Here is a 14,728-nt window from a genome sequence, read left to right as displayed (position 1 = left end):
AGTAGATGGAAACCAGTAGATCTGAATGCAGAAGACTGGGTCAGTAGACTCGGAATGCAGCAGACTGGTTCTAACAGTGCTGGAAAAGCAGCGGACTGATTGCAGAAGCATCAGAATTGCAGTAGACCGCGAATTCCAGCAAGCGCATGCAGTAGACCTTGCAAATGGCATGGAAGTTAAGGTGTTTTTCGCGCAAACTTCAAACGGCCATAACTTTTGATCTAGGAGGAATTTTTACTATTAAAAGTATGCATTAGAAAGCTCTCGACGAGAAGAACCTAATCTAGAACCAAAACTTCCGTTCTAGCACCGTCGACGAACCCCAAAATCCTTCGTTTAGATAGGGATATCATCATTTCAGTGAAATTTTCCAATTTTTCGAAACTTTGAGGAATTTTCATTTCCAAACGGCTCAGTATTTGTACACCAAACTTGGTACCATTCATGTTCTTGATGTGAAGGATTTTTAGTAAATTTTTCACACCATTCAGAGATCGAAAAATTTTTGAGCTATTTTCTTCTACTAAATGTTATAGGCTTACTGATTCTGTTCATTCCAGTAATTGTCTATAGTTCGACTTGTACTCTTGAGATCATTTCTGAACCTTCACTCTCATGTTTTGGATATAGGATATGGCTGACCAGAGTAGCTACATTAAGAGCTTAGAGAGGAAGCTAGAGAAACTCAATGAACATAACTACTGCTTGGAATTAGACAAAGATGAGCTACAACGTAGAACAGAACACCTAAGAAGTGATGTTCAACGTTATGCTCACTATCTGCATGAAGCAGAAGAGAGGAGTAGGAAGGCTCAAGAAGAGTTCGAAACCTCCCAAGAGACTGTTGCAGAGTTCATCGAGTTACGTGATACATTAGTGGAGAATATCCAAATACTTAAGGATCAAAATCACTAACTCGTGCACCAGCATAATCAGTATAGTGAACAGACTGATGCTCAGAGTCAAGAGCTGCAGGACACTGTTGAAGTTTTTAGCGACCAGAATGCAGTTCTGCATGGTCATATTGAACACCTACAAGCAGTAATAGCCAACCAAGATGAACCTGAAGAGAATCCAGAAGAAGAAGAAGAAATCGAAGAGGATCCTATGGATTTGGGATTAGGAGAAGTGATAGATTAGACTAGCAGTAGTAGTTCTTTGTAATATCACTTGTTCCAATTGCATTTCTGTTTTCAATTTTGATGTTTCGTTGTAATTGCATTTTCATGGGAAATCAATAAAATTTATTTCTATCAGTTGGTTTCATATTTAATTTTTGGAGCAATTACTCGATCATTGTGATTCCTTTGTTGAGTCTCTATTCTGCCATCAACCTTAGAACTTTCATAATTGTAAGAAATGGATGGACGACCAGTTAGAAACAACCGCAACCCTCGTTACAATAACCGCAACAACAACCGCAACGATGAAGACGCACAACAACAACCACCACCAGCAGTGGGCCTCAGTCAGGCCGATTTGATGGCTATAGCCACGAATGTGGCAACCACTCTGCAAGGGTTTGTGAACTCTAATGCTAATCAGCCACCACCACCACCTCCAGCTCAGAATGAGACTAAACAGCACTATGAGGCTCTCCGAAGAGCAAGATTCCCAAACTTCGATGGAAGCTCCGATCTTGAGGTCGGACAAAATTGGATGAAAGAGGTGGAGAATCATCTTCGACTACTTGAGGTTCCACAAGGGATCAAGGTAGATGTGATTACACCTTTTCTTGTGGATAAAGCAGCCAAATGATGGTAAGGAGTCTCACCAGCTATGATAAGGGCGGGACCTATCACTTGGCAAAGGTTCCGAGAGGCTTTTCTGAAGTAGTACTTCCCGACAGCAGTTCGAGTGCAGAAGTTGTCAAAATTTGAAAGCTTGGTTCAAGAACCAAACATTACAGTGGTGGAGTATTCATCCAAGTTCCATTAATTGGGAACTTACTCCCCAACCATTATGGGAGACGAGGCCTTGAAGATGCATCGCTTCAAGAAGAGATTGAACAGTCGCATTCAATTCGCCCTTGCAGTTATCGAGCCCAACAGTTTTGATGAATTGATGGGAGCCGCCATCAGGGCTGAAAATGACATCAAGAGGCGTGAAGGTGAGAACAAACTCAAACGTCCTCAGTCAAGCCAATACCAATCGGGTCAGCAATTCAAGAGGCCTATGTTTTCAAGAAATCAATTCACAGGTGTTCCAGCTAAAGGAACCACGTCTTTTCAATCAAGCAAGGAGGGAGTCAAGTGCCAAAATTGTGGATTCAATCACACGGGTGAATGCCGTAAGAATTCTGGAGCTTGTTTCCGTTGTGGAAAGATGGGCCACCGCATTGCTCAATGCTCTTTTCCAGATCCAAGGGATGGTCCAGCACGCGGAACAACTCCAAACAAGCCTAAGGAGAACAAGTCAAATGCTCGAGTTTATGCTATCACTCAAGAAGAGGCCGACAACTCAAATGATGTCGTAGCTGGTACCATTCTAATCAATAATATACTTGCTTATGTGTTATTTGATTGTGGTGCTACGCATTCATTCATGTCTAAGATATTTGCCAAGAATTTAGGAGCTAAGCCTGATAACTTAGAAGAACCATATAGAGTAGCAACTCCTGCAAATTGAATTTTAGAAACTCGCACTCTATATCGGGATATTAGTGTTCTCATAGAAGATCAGAATTTCAAGGCAAACCTAATTCAACTAAACATGATGAAATTCGATGTAATTCTTGTAATGGATTGGTTAGCCAAGAATCATGCTTTAGTAGATTGTCATGGAAAGACGGTTACCATCCAAGCTCCACACCAAGAGAAACTTTTATTTCATGGTAAGACAAAAGAACGAAATACTCTTCTTTTTGTTTCTCAAACTTGGAAAGCCATGAAAAGTGGAGAAGAAGTTTACCTAGCTATGTTAAACGAGGTAAAGAAAGAAACCACACTTACGCTAAAAGAGATTCCAGTAGTACAATAGTTTTCGGATGTATTTCCTGAAGAACTCCCTGGCGAACTTCCCGACCGCGAAGTGGAATTTGAGATTAATTTAGTACCAAATTCTACACCAATCTCAAAAGCACCATACCGAATGGCTCTGGCAGAGTTGAAAGAACTCAAAGAACAACTTCAAGAATTGTTGGATAAGAAGCAAATCCGACCAAGCGCATCTCCGTGGGGAGCTCCTGTCCTATTTGTAAAGAAGAAAGACGGAAGCATGAGGATGTGTATTGATTACAGAGAGCTGAATAAGATCACAATCAAAAACAAGTATCCGCTTCCAAGGATAGATGACCTGTTTGACCAACTCAAAGGAGCTTCAGTCTTTTCCAAGCTCGACTTAAGCTCAGGCTACCACCAACTCAAGGTCAAGACGGACGATATTCCGAAGACAGCCTTCCGAACAAGGTATAGACATTATGAGTTCATGGTGATACCGTTCGGATTAACAAATGCTCCGGCAGTATTCATGGATCTCATGAATAGAGTGTTTACACCGTTTCTTGACAAGTTTGTTGTGATATTCATCGACGACATTCTAGTGTATTCGTCAAGTGAAGAAGACCACAAAGAACATCTTCGCCTCACCCTCCAGACTCTGAGAAAAAAAGAACTGTACGCCAAGTTCAAGAAATGCGAATTTTGGCTAGAGAGCGTCACATTCTTAGGACATATAATATCAGCAGCAGGAATCTGTGGACCCTAAGAAAGTAGAGGCAATATCAGATTGGCCTAGACCAAAGAATGTGACAGAAATTCGAAGCTTCTTGGGACTAGCAGGATATTATCGAAAATTTGTTGAAGGATTCTCTTCAATAGCCATACCCTTCACCAAGCTCACACAGAAGAACTCTAAATTTCAATGGAGTGAAGATTGTGACAAAAGCTTCGAGACTTTGAAGAAAAAGCTCACCTCCACGCCAGTGTTGGTATTACCTATGGAAGGCAAAGACTTCACCATCTACAGTGATGCGTCTCAAGGAGGTTTAGGATGTGTACTCATGCAAGAGGGAAGGGTGATTGCATACGCGTCAAGGCAGTTGAAGCCGTATGAACAGAATTACCCAACACATGACCTCGAGCTTGCAGCAATGATATTTGCACTGAAGATTTGAAGACACTATTTATATGGTTCTAGATGTGAGATATTCACCGATCATCAAAGCCTCAAGTATTTGTTCACTCAAAAAGAACTAAATATGAGACAAAGACGGTGGTTTGAACTCATGAAGGATTACGACTTGACGATAAGCTACCATCCAGGCAAAGCCAACAAGGTAGCAGATGCTTTAAGTCGAAAAAATATGAGTAAGGTGATCCTGACATCACTTTCAGCACAACCATGTCTTCGAGAGACAATCAAGATAATTCAAGATAGAGATTCCACTTTGGTGAAACTAAAAGAGCAAGCAAAAGAAGGGAAATCACCAGATTTCGAGACGGATAACAAAGGAATCTTGTGGATGAGAGGACGATTGTGCGTACCAGACATCGATAACCTTCGACAAAAAGTAATGTCTGAGGCACATAAGTCGAAATTTTCAGTCCATCCTGGCAGTACCAAGATGTACAGAGATTTGAAGAAAAATTTCTGGTGGAATGGAATGAAGAAGGACGTGGCAATGTTTGTTTCTAAATGTCACGTGTGCCAACAAGTCAAAGCAGAACACCAGAGACCTGGAGGACTTCTGCAACCTCTAGAAATTCCAGAATGAAAATGGGAACATTTCTCCATGGACTTTGTTGTCGGGTTACCAAAGTCTAGACAAAGTCATGACGGCATCTGGGTAATCGTAGATAGACTCACAAAATCTGCACACTTCTTACCTGTCCGCATGAACTATAATTTGGACAAGCTAGCCACATTGTACATGAATGAGATCGTACGATTACATGGAGTTCCAGCTAGCATACTATCTGACCGAGATCCTAGATTTACATCTCGATTTTGGAAGAGCTTTCAACAAGCTATGGGGACAAAAGTTACTCTTAGTACGGCATATCACCCTCAGACCGATGGCCAAACAGAGAGGACAATATAAACTCTAGAAGATATGCTGAGAGCATGTGCTCTAGACTTCAGTGGTAATTGGAGCGAACATCTGCCCTTAATCGAGTTCGCTTACAATAATAGTTACCACAGCAGTATTGAAATGGCACCATACGAAGCTCTGTATGGACGAAAGTGTCGATCACCACTGTATTGGAATGAGGTAGGGGAAAAAGCAATTGTTGGACCCGAAATGATCCAAGAAACAGTGGATAAAGTCGCTTTGATCAAGGAGAGATTAAAAGCTGCACAAGATCGACAGAAAAGCTTGGGCTGATCAGAAAAGACGACCCGTGGAATTTCAAGTTGGAGAAAAGGCATATGTGAAAGTGTCACCCATGAAGGGTGTAATCCGATTCAATAAGGCTGGGAAACTGAATCCCAGATACGTCGGACCATTTGAAATTCTTGAGAAAGTGGAAACACTTGCTTACAGATTAGCACTTCCCCCTGATATGTCAAAGATCCATAATGTTTTCCACGTGTCACAATTAAAAAGATATATTTCTGATCCAATTCATATTCTTGACGTTGAACCACTGTTGGTTGAGGGCAATTTAAATGAAGAACTGAAGTATGAAGAAATTCCGATTCGGATTGTGGATAACAAAGACCAAGTACTGAGGCGACGAACTATTCCATTATCAAAGTACAATGGTCCAATCACGCCGAAAGAGAAGCTACTTGGGAGTTGGAAGAAAAGATGCGAGCACAATACTCTTATCTCTTTAAGGATCATGTATAGCCAAGTTTCTAGGACGAAACTTCTCGTAAGGAGGGAGGGATGTGAGAACCCAAATTTCCAGCATTTCAGCTGCAATGCAAAACTCCAGAAGAAGTTAATATTTCCAGCAGCTAGCAATATTCAGTAGCAAAGGAAAATTTCAGCAGAAGCTAACAATTCCAGCATCAGCTAATATTTCAGAAGTTGATATTTTCCAGCAGATAGAATCCAGCAGCAGAAGAACGAGATTCCAGCAGACAAGTTATTAATTCAACTCATGACTTGTAACTGAAGCATTTAAAATGGAATAAAGGCTGTTAAATGCAGATTATGGCCATTAATAGGGAGTCTAACAGTCAGATTTTGGACCTATAAATAACACCCTCAAGTCTCTGAATTGATGTTACACAAATCTTGAGATTATTACTTAAATTTTCGAGCTAAGAGAGTGCCTTGTTCGAGCTGTAAAATCCAGTAACGAGAGCAACCAGATTTCCAGTAGACTTCAACCGAAACTCTAGCAAATTACGGTAAGTGGGCTATGTATAAATATCTTGAAATCGATTTGATAATTCATGTTTAAGTATTTCTGATCTCTGATTTTTGAAGCACTGGAACTTAGTGAACTAATGGTAGGAATATATATTCTGAACATTACTGATTACTGATTACCGGCCTCACCCCTTAGAGGAGAGAACATATAGGAGATTGATATCAGTTTAGCCATGAAATTCACGAACGTGCTCAGTGCTTACTTGTTAAATTTCTGGTTACTAATTACTGAATACTGATTACTTATTTCGGAATACTGAATACTTATTTCTGTTATGAAAATAAGAATCTCTGTATATTATTCATATTACTATTTCTGTATGAAAATGATTTCGAAAACTGGGAGTTATTTCCGCCCCCGCTTACTGAGTGACAACCATATCACTCACCCACCAAATCCATCTCAGGTAAGAGCGAGGAAGAATTGTTAGAAGAAGAAGAACATCATCAGTTCTGGGGCTGGTGAAGAAGACTGTTATTTTTCTCAGTTCTGATTTATGTAATTAGATTCCACTGCATCTGTTAAGACAATATTATGTTCTGTTTTAAATTTCTGCTGCTAATACATTTGAGTTTGTATCAGACTTTGAGATATTCAGTATTTATGAATAAAAAGACTGGTTTCTGAATTTACTTCTGAGGCTTGTTGTTTTCGAATGTAAATTTGAGAGCAACGCCGGTGTCGATCAACCCCCATCCCGGGGCGTGACATGTTCCCATTATGAAAAATCACGAGAGCAGTGGAAATTGGAGCTTACATCCCAATCAGGATGCAAATTAAATAATCAACATTTTTTTTAAAATCGAAAAAAAAAATTTTTATAGTAAGATTAAATTACCCTAAAATCCATAAATCCAAATACAAGTTAAATATCAGTACTTAGTCAAAACTTTTTTGTTCTAAATATATGATAGACATAAATTTTTTGTTTAAACCCCTAGCTTTTTTAAAATTACTAAATAACCTCCATAATTATTAAAAATTTCAAATTTATACTACGCCATTAAAATGGAAATAAAAAACCTTCATAATTCTTAAAAATTCTCAATTTATACATCGTCATGAAAATAGTATCAGATCTGACGTAAAATAGTTCAAACATAGAATATTATTATTGTGTCATTAAATGTTCGAGGATGAGATTTTATCAAATTATGGATCTGAACATATGTTCGAGATTTATTATTTTCATGTTTTATTAAACTATTTTGGAATATTTAAAACAAGAAGATCTAACTGGGGTTAGATATCAAGAGGAACTAGGAACGAATCAAAGAACTCATGTATTATTCAAAATACTAGTGTCCTAGAAATATTTCCATATGTCTCTAAATTATCTGGAGATCTTAGAGAAATCGAAAAGACAATACAAAACAATGACAGTAAGCTATACTATGTACTACCTAAATTGAAGAAATCTTTGAGAAACAAGAAATAATTCTTGAAACTTGAAAGGATAATCAAACAAAAATTCAAACTCTAGAACAACAGCCAAGTTTTAATAAAAGGATATTAGAAGGAAGGTTATCGTCATCCTTTGGCATCGAACCGTACATAAAAAAGAGAAGACTAGAGTAATGGAAAAACCTTTAACAAACGACGAGAAAATGAGCATTCTAATAAAAAATATCTCAGAAAAGAAAATAATCCGAAGACGATGATAGAGATGATTGGTCTTGATGATCTACAAGATCTTGCAGAGTTTTTTGCAAACCTAGAGGTAGTAGATCTAAAGATGAACATGACGGGGGTGAAAATTCTTTTATTAAATAGCATACCTCTACAAGAACCCCCAAGAGAAAGTTTAGGATTCTACGACACAAATATGGGAGGATCACGAACAGATTTCCAAACTGGTGGAGAATCGCAGCCAGTGGGAACATGATCAAGGAGGAATCAAATCCCTTTGCACCAAACACCATATATGAATACTGTTTTAGAAACAATACATCCTTACGGAGTTATTCTTAACCTTTGTCACGCACTGCGACCGGGGTTAGTCGATATCGGCGTTGTTCATCAATCACACAATCGAAAAACAACCTAGCCTCGTAGTACAGTATAAACCGAAACCAGCTTATTTCATAAATTATTAAAAAAAATACCAATGTGTTTATAACTCAAATAACTAATGCGGAAACGTCTTAAATGGAATTAGAAATACGAAATTCGAAAATAACAAAAATAACACAGCTATTAATAAATCCCGTGAATCACCAGCCCCAAAATTGTTCGGACTCCTCATCCTCAACCTGTTCTTCAGATAAATCTGGGGAGGGGAGAGTAAGGGGTGAGTATTTTGGGAAATACTCAGCGGCTGGGGGCCGCTCGAGCACAATATAACAACATGCATAAAATTTCACTTGCATACCATCATTCATATCACATGCATAACATTGACCAGATACTGAGATTCCTCAACTTTCTATGGTTTACTGATATTAGTCCCTAATTTTTACTCCTCTAAGGGGACGAGGCCATATATCGGTTATATCCCCACCGTGTAAGGATCATATCATGGTTGAGATTCCCACCTATATATAGTCGAATTCTCACAGTGCCCAAAACCACATGACAACCAACACAAGAACGGAGTAGAAGAAGAAGGTGTACTCGACCTTATTTTCATAAAAACAAAGAAACATGCATAACAAATGTTAATCTTTAAAACAAGCCCACTTACCTTGATTCTTGATGAAAAGGTGAAAAAGAGTGGGGGTTTTTTGCACTGGAAATTTCGAATTTCCTTCCTTGGCTTGGACTGCAGCAGCGCTTCGATACTCGGCAGAACCACGAGAGCAAAATCTCGAAAATTTCCTAAGGAGACTAGAGAGAAACTCGATAATATTGAGTGAAGTTGAGGCGTGAATTTCGAGTTACAGGGCCCTCCTATTTATAGCGGTTGACTGCTATCCTGATCGTGTATCATCCTCGCGCTTGAATTTGGAATCAAAGTTAAATCTAGGATAATTATAAATCTTTTATCCAAGATCTTGATTATTTCGAAACTATACACTAAAAATACCCATGAATTCAAAATCTAGTGGATCACATTATCCTTTGCTTGATCTTTATCCCGGTATCTCAAGTATCAACTCAAATATTAAATCTTTATCTTATTATCTCAATATCATCTCAAATCTTAGATCTTTATCTTCTTAACTCAAAATCATCTCAAATCTTGGATCTTTATCTGTTCGTAAGTTCGAAAATGTACACACAATAATATTTTAAATCTTGAGCTCAAAATATTGTATACGATAAAATTATCCACTCAACTTAGATAATCTTGCAAATATTACATCTTATAATGAGATAGATACCTGACGATTGCGAAAAATCCTAGTTACAAAATACTATCACGATTAAATAAAAATCTTGGATTTTACAACCTTGATGTACGGGAATTCAAAACCAGAGAAAATTTCATAGATGATTGGAAATCGGCTATGAGAATCGCAGTAGGAACACTTGATCTCATTAAGGAAAGATTCGTTAAGCTTTTAGAAATGAGTCTGATGGGATGAATCAAAATCTCCTAGGACATGATTTCGGTGAAAACCAAAAAATTTCAGTGTTAGACGAAGAATTTCTTAATGAGAGATAGCCGAAAGAATGACTACCCTATTTAAAACACAGTTTATAGAGGTAAACTATTTTAACAGTCAAGACACATGAAAGAAAATGAAACACACTCAAGCTCTATTTAGCCTTGAATTACATGACATCTGTTTAGTGGATGAACATATTATGTTATTAACTAAATATAGATGAAATTGAGGAGTCAAAGAATAGCAACTCAACTTTTCTTCATCAAAATGCCAAGTCTTTGGAGACAAATGTTAATAAGGGGATATATCCTTAGAAATCCAAATACTCAGGCCATACGAGCCTCTTTTCATAAAAGAAATTTCAGAATGGTTCTATATGAAACATTACAAAATAATTACAAATGATTAAGATTTATTAATAAGCGCTGTCATGTTGAAAAATAATAATCTTCTAACAATCATTAGAAATAAGCCAAAAAGGCAAAAAAGCAAAAAAGAAAAAGAGAGAAGAACTTTATATCTCTTCCTTTTGACAGAAGTGAAAGAATTGGTAGAAGTTCTTGGAAAACAAGAACACTATGGTCTAGACAGAAACACATGTCTTATAAATCTAAACAAATAAGTGGACCATAAAAGAGTATTATGTCATCCCAAGAATCAAACTCATCTCGAAGCACAAGACGGACACCAACAAAGAATTTTTTTTTAAGAGCTCACACTAAAGCTAATGACATTTTTAAATATTCTAATTGCTGGAGGTGTGGAGCAAGAGTTCATATTTCGACCAACTATTCAGAAAATGATAGAAAAAGAATAATGATGCTTTGATTCAACTCTAGATTGAGGAAAATTTCTATTATCAAGATCTAGTTCAAGTATACAAGTTTGAGGATATTCCATCATACGAGAGTATATATGAAGAAGAAGAAGTCTTGAGTCAATAATGTTCTGATAAAGAGTCAGAATCAGAATCCAAATGAAGACAAAGTGTTTCGACATGAAACATATAAAGATTTGTTTGGATTTTTTAGCAGACAACTATATATCATAACATAGTTCAAATGATAATGAAAAAAACGTAGCCTATAGAGACATCAAGAATTTTCGATAAGATAGGTACAAAATCTCTTAGGAAGTCTTAGCCTAAGAAATATAAAGCATTATCTAATCCATAAAGTTTTCAGAAGAGAAATGACAATACCAGTTGAACTTAAAGGAAACCAGATGGAGATGCAGTTAATTCATTGTGAAGAACTAAAAGAGGAATTACAGAAGCTCAAATCAGAAGTAGCAAGAACTATGTCTTGGATTCATATTAGAGCGGTTTAGATAATGATAAAAGCTACTTTTAAAGATGAAATATATTCACCTACTGATATTGCAATATGCTATAAATAGATGGATAATCTTCAAGATTCAATACTGAGAACTATCTCAGGGAATCTTTATGTAGGTAAGATAGTATGAATAATCTACCTAAGAATTTCCTACAACCCGACATATCGATATTTTGGCCGAGTCTTGATGTTGCATCAAAATTCAAGGAAAAAATTTTGGCGAAAGAAGGTAATAGACATATTCTATTACCTATCATATTTCATATACTATTTCTAATACAGATTATTTTGATTTTTTTTAATATCAAAAATGAATTTATAGAAATTTCAGAAATATTCAAAAAGTTGCTCAAGTAATTTATCCAAAAAGAATTGTGTTTCCTTTAATACAAGAAACACATATCAAGATATATGACAAATTGATACTGCAAAGGAATCAAAATCTTAGACTGAAATCAAATAAAATATCTTTTCAAGGAGATAAGATCACAACCCATATGTGGAGAAAAATACATGTCCAAGAAACCCAACTGGTACCAAAAAGATTTTCAACATTAGGAAAACTTAGATGTTTAGAAGGATGGACAAAAGTCAAAATAATATTGATATTACAAGATAAAGAAATAAATTTTTTTGTAATACCATACACTATTTGGAAAAAATTTTGATAGGAACATACAATGGAATGATAAACATTGAAGATCTGGATGTTCATATAAAAAGAATTCCAGGAAAATAATTGGATCAATTGGTTCTTGGACTAAAGTTTCTCGAGTAACAAAAATTTGGAAACATCTAGAAAATGGAATGAAATTCATGGCAGAAGATAGGTTGTGAAAAATTCAATGACCACGAGTCTATTCTTGATACACATCCAGTAATAATGTTATATGAGCGATATAAGGTGAAATATTTTGCTACTTTTATTGATTCAGAATCTGAAATATATACAATGAAAAAAAGAATTTTTCCAAATGAATTGGAGAAAAAATTACCTTAAATAGCTATTCGAGCTATTTTTTATCTGAAGTTTGTAAAAAAGAATGACTAATCCTATCTGAAAAGATTACAATCATATATACAAGGAAGATTGAATTCCTTGGAGTAGAATTCGATGATTCGTGAATAAACTGCAAGAACATATAGTGAAAAAATATGCAGAATTTTTCACATGAACTAAAAGAAAATAAACAATTTCAAAATTTTTAGGAGTTGTTAACTTTGCTGGAATGTTCGTTAAGAACCTAAAAAAATATAGGAAAATATTTAGTCTATTATTAAAGAAAGATGCAAGATACATATAAAAGAAGAACACATTAAGGGACTTAGTCAACTAAAATAAATTTGTAAAAATCTTCCAAAAATAACTATTGCTCAAGATAAAGATGATCTAATATTATATATAGATGTCAGTGATCATTGGTGGGTATGCGGTTTTTATAAAGCTCACATCGGATGGAGAATAACCATGCATGTATCGAAGAAGTATATTCTCAGAGGCAGAAGCCATACGATTGCATATCAACAAACATGAATTTTATGTAGTAAAAAAACTTTTAAAAAATGATCATTATTTTTACTTGCAAAGAAATTTATCTTAAAAATTGATAATATTCTTGTAAAAACTTTCTCAAAAAATAGAATTTAATCTAAACCCGAGAATGCTAGATTATTAAGATGCCAGACTTATGTCAAAATTATATTTTTTATATTGCTATTATTAAATCACATGAAAATATTTTTGCAGATTTTTTAACATGAGATAGACAACGCTGATGTGGATGCCATCATTAAAATACAGAGGTATTTGAGGAAAACACCTTGAAATGTTTCAAAACAAGTACAACAAGTTCCCTAAATGAAAACGTTGCGGGCAAGCTACAATAAGTTGATTAGAGCATTGTCTCTAATCGAATTACAGGTTGTTTATATGCTTATACTCAGTTATAGCTTTATTTCAAAAGCCTATCTTCCAGGATATTGAGAAATCAGTGGCTTCCCAAAAGAAGAGCTTTCGAGAACAAGGCTCTACACATAGAGCAGGGGATTTAATTGCTATTGTACAAGTGCTAAGTCGGGATCATCTTTAATTGAGTCGGCCCAAGTAAAAATTGAAGCTTCAAAAACCTTAGACTTCAGAACGAGAATGAAAAATCTAAAGTTGGTACTAACGAACCTTTATTTTCTCAATTTCAAGAATATCAACATATCTGGGAGACATTTAAAACATGAGTATGTATCAAACCAACCATAATCTGGGTTGATATAGCAAGAAAGTTTCTAAGGATATGGATGAAACAAATTCTTATCCTAAGGAGGTCAAGACATGATATGAATTTGGGGTGATTGCCCCGGTTTATACTACATCAAATAGCTTCCCAGAAAATTTCACACTATCTAAGTTGATTCAGGAAGCTGTTAATGAAATATGGGCAAACAATGATTATTTATACATGAGAGATATTTTGGAGCTTTATTTTTTTAGTGTAACGCTAGAACCAATGGAAAGGGATCACACGAAGTATTTCATTTCATCAAGCTAAGGAGACCAAACATGAACATTCAAAAGTTCATCAAATATTCACCAGAAAATGAAACACCTTTGTTTCATCACTCACTGAAGACGACATTTCCACTAGACGAGCATGAGAATTATGGTATTGTCTTACAGAGATAGACAAATTCAAGTTTCTATTAAATTTTTTATCAAAAATTCTATAAATGAATCTTTTTTAAATACCGTGACATGAAAAACTACTAGTTTTGTAGAAAAAATAATTGAAAAGAAAAAAATCTTCAGTGAATAGTAAGCTGGCGATGAGTAAAAAAACTCGCCAAAAATTCGATAATATGAATCATATGGGAAGATGGTCAAAAAGAATCTGCTCATAATGCTTGAACCAGAAAGAGCTAGAATTCGGGAAAGGTTTCCGGCCAATATCTGAACGAAAACATACAACAGAGATAAGTACAAATGATACATGTCCACACAAGTCATGTTTTCTTTGGGGAGCATACAAAAGAAAAGATTTTCTGACAAAAATAAAGAAGACATGTGATTCAACAACTCTAATGATGGAACATGGATCACTCAGCCAGCACAAAAAGACGAACCACTAGATTAGTGTTTGACGATACACCTACCACAAGATGCCGTCAGCCACAAATTGCAATAATGTGAAGAAATAATTCAAGTCTGAAGTTCGGAATTGATCCACCGATGTCTCTATATGTATTAAAGCAAAAGAAAGATGACAGTACCCTCTTCATTTTCTTTCAAAATAAAACTTGCAATAGTTTCAATTTATGTATGCTTCGATTTCAGTAGCTAAACAAGTTTCTCTTCCCTTTATGATGTTAATTATTATGTAATAATATTTTGTATATTTGAATAAAATTATCAAGACATTTAGCATCTCTCATGTATTATTTTCAAATTGAATCCATGTACTATACACACTGAGTTACGAACAATACATGGTTGTGCTAAGTACCGTTGAAGAGATCTACGTCA

This window comes from Primulina tabacum, chromosome 9 (genome assembly GCF_025594145.1).
Source record: "Primulina tabacum isolate GXHZ01 chromosome 9, ASM2559414v2, whole genome shotgun sequence".
Taxonomy (NCBI): Eukaryota; Viridiplantae; Streptophyta; class Magnoliopsida; order Lamiales; family Gesneriaceae; genus Primulina; species Primulina tabacum.
Note: the sequence above shows the minus strand (reverse complement) of the source record.